We start from the raw sequence: 5,814 nt of genomic DNA, 5'->3' as shown, positions 1-5,814 counted from the left end.
CACTTTCGTGCACACAAACACTTGTGTAAAACACACAATAGATTCTTACCAAAAAAGAAACCTGCAGTGCTGGAGGAGCTAATCAATATTGAGCTAAATGGTGAACTATGAATTCATTAACTGTGCTTGTTCTCATACCACTCATATGAATACAAATGTCCTCATCGTTGATAGGGTTGTGCTGCAGTACATACCTTTAGTGAGAGCAGTATTTTGACAAAGGTCAGAACTTAACACCAAAATATCTCTCTTGTTTAGCAGATGTTATTCTTTTTTTATACCCCTTCCACCTGTCTTTACAAATGCACACCAGCAATGTTTGAAGTTGAATCAGATTATTATGGAATGCAATCGCTAAACAGTTGTTTCAGCGAAGAAAACCTGCAAGGTTATTTGTTAATCAACTACCATATAGATGGGTAAGGAAAATATATCTCAGACTATGTGTCCATTTTTATATGACAAAACTTGACGCACACTTGACGCTTGACGCTCACGTGCTGCTCCTGCTCCCGGTGTGAATGCACTCTTTGTTTAACCATTGGCTCGTTTTGTAGAACTCGAAGGTGATAGGCTGGTAAATCGAGAGCTTCCCTTTGCAGCTCAACTGTTTCTTCACCACGACAGGCCGGTACATCGACTGCGTTACTCAAAAAGCTGCACCGATCCGTTTGTCGATTTCCCGTTTCATCCTTCCCTTACTGGTGAACAAGACCCCAAGATTTAAACTCCTCCACTTGAGGCAGGAACTCCACCAAACTTGAGCGCGCAAGCCACCCTTTTATGACTGAGAACCATGGCCTCGGACTTGGAGGTGCTGATTCTCATCCCAGCCGCTTCACCCTTGGCTGCAAACCATCTCAGTGCATGCTCTGGTGAGGCAAACATGACAACATCATCCGCAAAAAGCAGAGACGAAATCGTGTGGTCCCCAAACCGGACACCCTCCTGCCCTTGGCTGCGCTTTAGAAATTCTGTCCATTAAAAATTATGAATACAACTGGTGAGATTGACTCCTGCTGGAGTCCAACATGCTCCGGGAACAAGTCTGACTCACTGCTGGCAATGTGAACCAAGCTCCTGCTCTGGTCATACAGGGACCCCATACTCCCATTTTTATTTTTTTTTTCCTCAAAATTAATGACACTGAAATACAAAGGAGGACCTGCTAATTTCCAAATTTATGAATAAACTATTTTCCATATGTGGAAAATATCATTAACAAGAATACTCATTGTTTGTCCCGCAGGGGGGAAAGCCCCAAATTAGACTTTCTCTGAAATAAACTTATCTTTGTGTCAGCCAATTGCATAATAATTAAATGGGTGATGAACTGAGAAATCAAATTTTTCTCAAGCTTTTGACATCTAAGAGGTCATCATATTATAACAATATCCTGTTAGTTTCAGAACTGAAAACGTCCTTGTTAGTCCAATAAAAGCTTTCATTGACAACAGGCTCAGCAAACGACTCGTTTTTCAAAGCCGGGAACTATGACGACAAAGAGGATGAAAGACCACCCCCGCAGAAGATGATCGACGCCTACTTCAATACGGCCGGTTTAGCCCCGCCCACCGATACATGCATAGCTAAATGACATAGGCCTACCTCATGATGACAAACCGGATCGAGTTACCGAGCACTAAACATGTTGTTTACAAAATGTGCAGTGCCTGGTTGTGGAAGACAACAGTCACTGCATAAGCAAGTGAGTTGAAACTCATCATAATATGCAAAACCGTTATCCACTCACAGCAGTGGGCATTTACTTCCAAGTCTTCAGTGCGAGACGCCCATAAAAACAAAGTGTTTTTCAGATAGGCTAAAAACTAGGGTAAAAAAAATAGCCTATCACTTATTCATTTTGATGTTTTTGAATGTAAAAACCAAACGGACGTCTTAGTTTGACCTCAGACAACAATATTAAAAAAAAAATAAAAAGCCAGTTTATGACCCCTTTAATTTATTATCAAATGTTCATTCAGGAAACAATGTCCTGCTCAAAAGGTCATGTTAATCACAAATGCTTATGATGTAGAACTAGAAGTAAGAGTATGGAAATTGGAGAGATTTGTGATTTAATCTTTTTATGAAAGTTCATCTTTTAAAGTTATTCAGTAAAAAAGAGTTATAATTCTATTTTATCTGTTTGTCTATAAAAAGCAGAGGATATTGCAATAATAATAAAAAAGCTGTTTGAGGTGCATCACCTAAAAGTACATTGTTTTAACTTTGTGGGGGAGAGAGAGAGAGAGAGAGAGAGAGAGAGAGAGAGAGAGAGAGAGAGAGAGAGAGAGAGAGAGAGAGAGAGAGAGGGGGAGAGAGACTGAAGAGGGGTCTCTTATTTTCTTTTTTTTATCAAGGCTATACGGGGAAGGAAATGACCTTGTCAACAGCAGTGTCCCTCTAAAATGGACGGAGAAGTGGGGTTTCAGCAAACTAATCTTGTGGTTTTGAAGTGTGTGCACGAGGGAGAGAGATATGTCATTACTTCTGACTGATGTAACTCCTCTGACACCTCACTGGATGACCTGAGGTGAACAAGGGTGTTTGTGTGAATGTGACCTTGAATGAATTTTTCTACAGTGTCTGTCCTCGGGCTGTTTGTGGTTTACTCATAGTTTTAAGTCGGCTTGGCTCTCTTTTAATCTTCTGTGTTGGGTCTGTTGTGCTATAGCCTCTGAAGTTTAAATGAATCGATTATTTTACAATTTATTAAAAACATATATTTCCATATCAATTTTATTTTTTTCCATCATAATCTTTATTTAAAATAACTTACCCTCTCCCTTGTGTTACCGGCACAAGGGTGGGATAACTTGTTAACTCGCATGAGATCACAGCAATAGCAAACCACAACGATTCAATCATCCAATCAAATTTCTTGTTCGAGAAGCTGTTTATCCTGAATATTCATCACAATATTGAGAAGAAAAAAAAACACTATCATGGCTACTTTAAGCCAGTAGTTGGCTATCACTCAACTGATTTGTTTGAAAATGCTGATTGATTCTGGAACAAAATAAGTATTATTTATGAATGAGTCATTAAATAATTTACTCAACCGATTTGCTCAAAAACAATGAATCATTCAGGAACTGTGCTACTGTGCACTGCTATGTGAAGTAATCATCAATCTGAAAACAGTAAACAGTGTTGGTGCTATGGCAACATGAGATCAGCTGTGGTATCCAGGTAATGGAATGTTAACAGCAGTGAATCTGAATTCTTTCATTTCCTCATTCCCAGAACAAGTTATAAATTAGTCTGCAATGTCCACTCAGTTCCAAATGCCATATTTTGTTACATTTATGTTCTTTTTGGTGGACATTTAGGTTGTTGTAAATTCTCAATAATTGGTCTCATTTGGTCCCCGTTTCTTCTTGGTGTATACTGAAGTTCTACCAGAAAGACTAAAGAGGCAAAATGAGGTTAACAAAGCATGCATTTATTAACAAGTGCCCAGCAAGCAAGTATTGTGTACTAACTACACATTTCTAACAACCTATAGAATGGAATGTGTAAGTACAAATATGCAACAGGACATTGGTAACAAAACTTTTTCACTTCAAGTAAGTATGTGTAACAGGAATAGTTCCTGTTTTGTAACAACAAATTTATACAAGTTTTACTTCAGAATATGTTACACCGTTGAGTGTAATGTGTATTAATTAGTAAATATTGTTTAGCTTTACTGCTTTTTTTTTCTTCTTTTTGCAGTCCACTATACATTATTTACTGAGAAGTGATCAAGGTTTAATACAGTAATTTTCAATTGCCATGAAATTGTTAAGTGGACAGTTCCCGTGGAATTATCATGTAACGACACTGATTGTACACAACAATTACCTTATTGATTACACTTTATATTAAGTGGACAGAATTAACTGTTGGAATTTGATCTCTCCTTTATATCTTTGAACCACACCTTAAAAGAAGTACCGACCCAACAAAATGGATTTACCAGCAGTCAGACTACCCAGGGGGAACGCTCCCTTGAGGACCATACTATTGAGAGTCACAAATTCATCCAATCTCTCACCGTTAGACTCCTCAGCTCCTCATTCCCAATCCACTCTGATCACCATGGCCATGGTGATGGCCCAATTCAAGGCTTGTAGCAAACAACATTTTGTCCAAAAAATCCTCAATTGTGTGGTGTCATAACGATTATTTTTTCTGCTCCGGATCGCGTCAGAGCCCACACGATCTCATCTTCTGATCGGGCTGCCTCTGACTCTGATTCCTACGATAGCCAATGAGAGCAAGCAAGCTTCACCAACCAGAAGTTGTGTGCCTCTGTAGCTGAGACTTGGTAGCCACAAACATGAAGTATTGAGAAAGAAGATGACCCATATTTTTTTTTTCTCCTTTTAACAAAACTCATGCCAGTAGAATGAGCTGGTGACGTTGATCGTCTCCCATTTGTTTTTCTTCTCAGATCGTGTTCGATCTTGGGAGTCTCTGTGAGATCTCGTCTCACTGTGGACATTTTACCACATCAACAGGTCTGTGGTCTCGAGGTCCAGATTAATCGTTTAGTGTATGCATTCGGGGGATTATAATGCTATTGGTTGTAACTGCCCTTTATGAATCTTTTAGTGTATGCATTCCTGTTCACCACCATCTTCATCAACCTCCTCGTTGACTGGGCAGTCTCTGGTGGTCCAAACAAAACCATCTAGCAACCACACTCTAAAATCCCATATCTGTAGTCCAACCTTATGGAACATATTTATATAAAGTTTGAGAAGTGTGTCACTGGTTTAAGGAGTCAGTGTATTGAGTGTTCCCTGTCCTGGATCATCCCTCAACCTCCTCTCTGCAGTTGCCGGTGTCAATATGCAGTTGGCCCAAGCATGGTTATTCAGCTTTTTAACCTTATTGCTACTGCTATTTCTACCCCCACTATAAAGCTCTCAGGGGGCTGTAGTCCACCTCTAGTTGTTGTGGAGGGTCATTACAGACCCTCTGAAAGCCAGAGCAGCCCAGTCAGTCAGGCTTCATTGTTTAAGAGCATCTGCACAAAGCAAAAGGGCCACTTCACCCCTCTAGTCATCCAGATCAACAGAGGTTGATCCATTTCTCTTGGAGATAAACAGATATTATATTTTCCTTTCTCTGTGTTGCTGATCCATCTGTTGCCATCTGCTTCTAATTTGTGCTGAGTAGTGTTCTTTTAGGGATGTAAACGTTGATGCATAACCAATGCTACATGCATATTATGTAAAGAGAGCCAGTCCATCTCATTCTTTTGTAGTCTTGCACTTTCATATTTTTAAGTGAGATTAAAAGAGATTAAGTTACAAACCTGTGCAAAATTACACATATAATGCACACTATGAAACTGTGTCTTTTTTTAAAATGACAGTTTACTTTTTCAAAATTATTTGATTATTAAATAGATTGAATTAAATTTGAACCAAAATATTTTTTATGAATGTATGTATTATCCTGATTTAATTTAAACGAATCATCATCAAGAAAATATTCAACCTCTGATATATGCAATCAAATCTCTATCTGAACATGTGTAAATACAATCTAGCTAAATAATAAGAGTCTCATGTTAACACCAGGTGTCACATCACATCTTCTCAGTTCTCTTTTATGTGTACACATTTAACACTCCTCTGCTGTGATTTTGACTTTAAATTTTGTGTTATTTTGCCAAAATCATTGGCTTCACTGTGGAAATACAAAAATTCTCTCTCTTTTTCTCCCTCTTTCATTTGAAGATTTCAACACTGCATCTGTTTCCTCTACTCTCTCATCGAAACCTCATGGTAATTGAGTTTGCTTGTTAACACATCT

The sequence above is a fragment of the Pimephales promelas genome, chromosome 7, assembly GCF_988280905.1.
Source record: "Pimephales promelas chromosome 7, fPimPro1.hap1.1, whole genome shotgun sequence".
NCBI classification, from domain to species: domain Eukaryota; kingdom Metazoa; phylum Chordata; class Actinopteri; order Cypriniformes; family Leuciscidae; genus Pimephales; species Pimephales promelas.
This window is presented reverse-complemented; position numbering follows the sequence as displayed.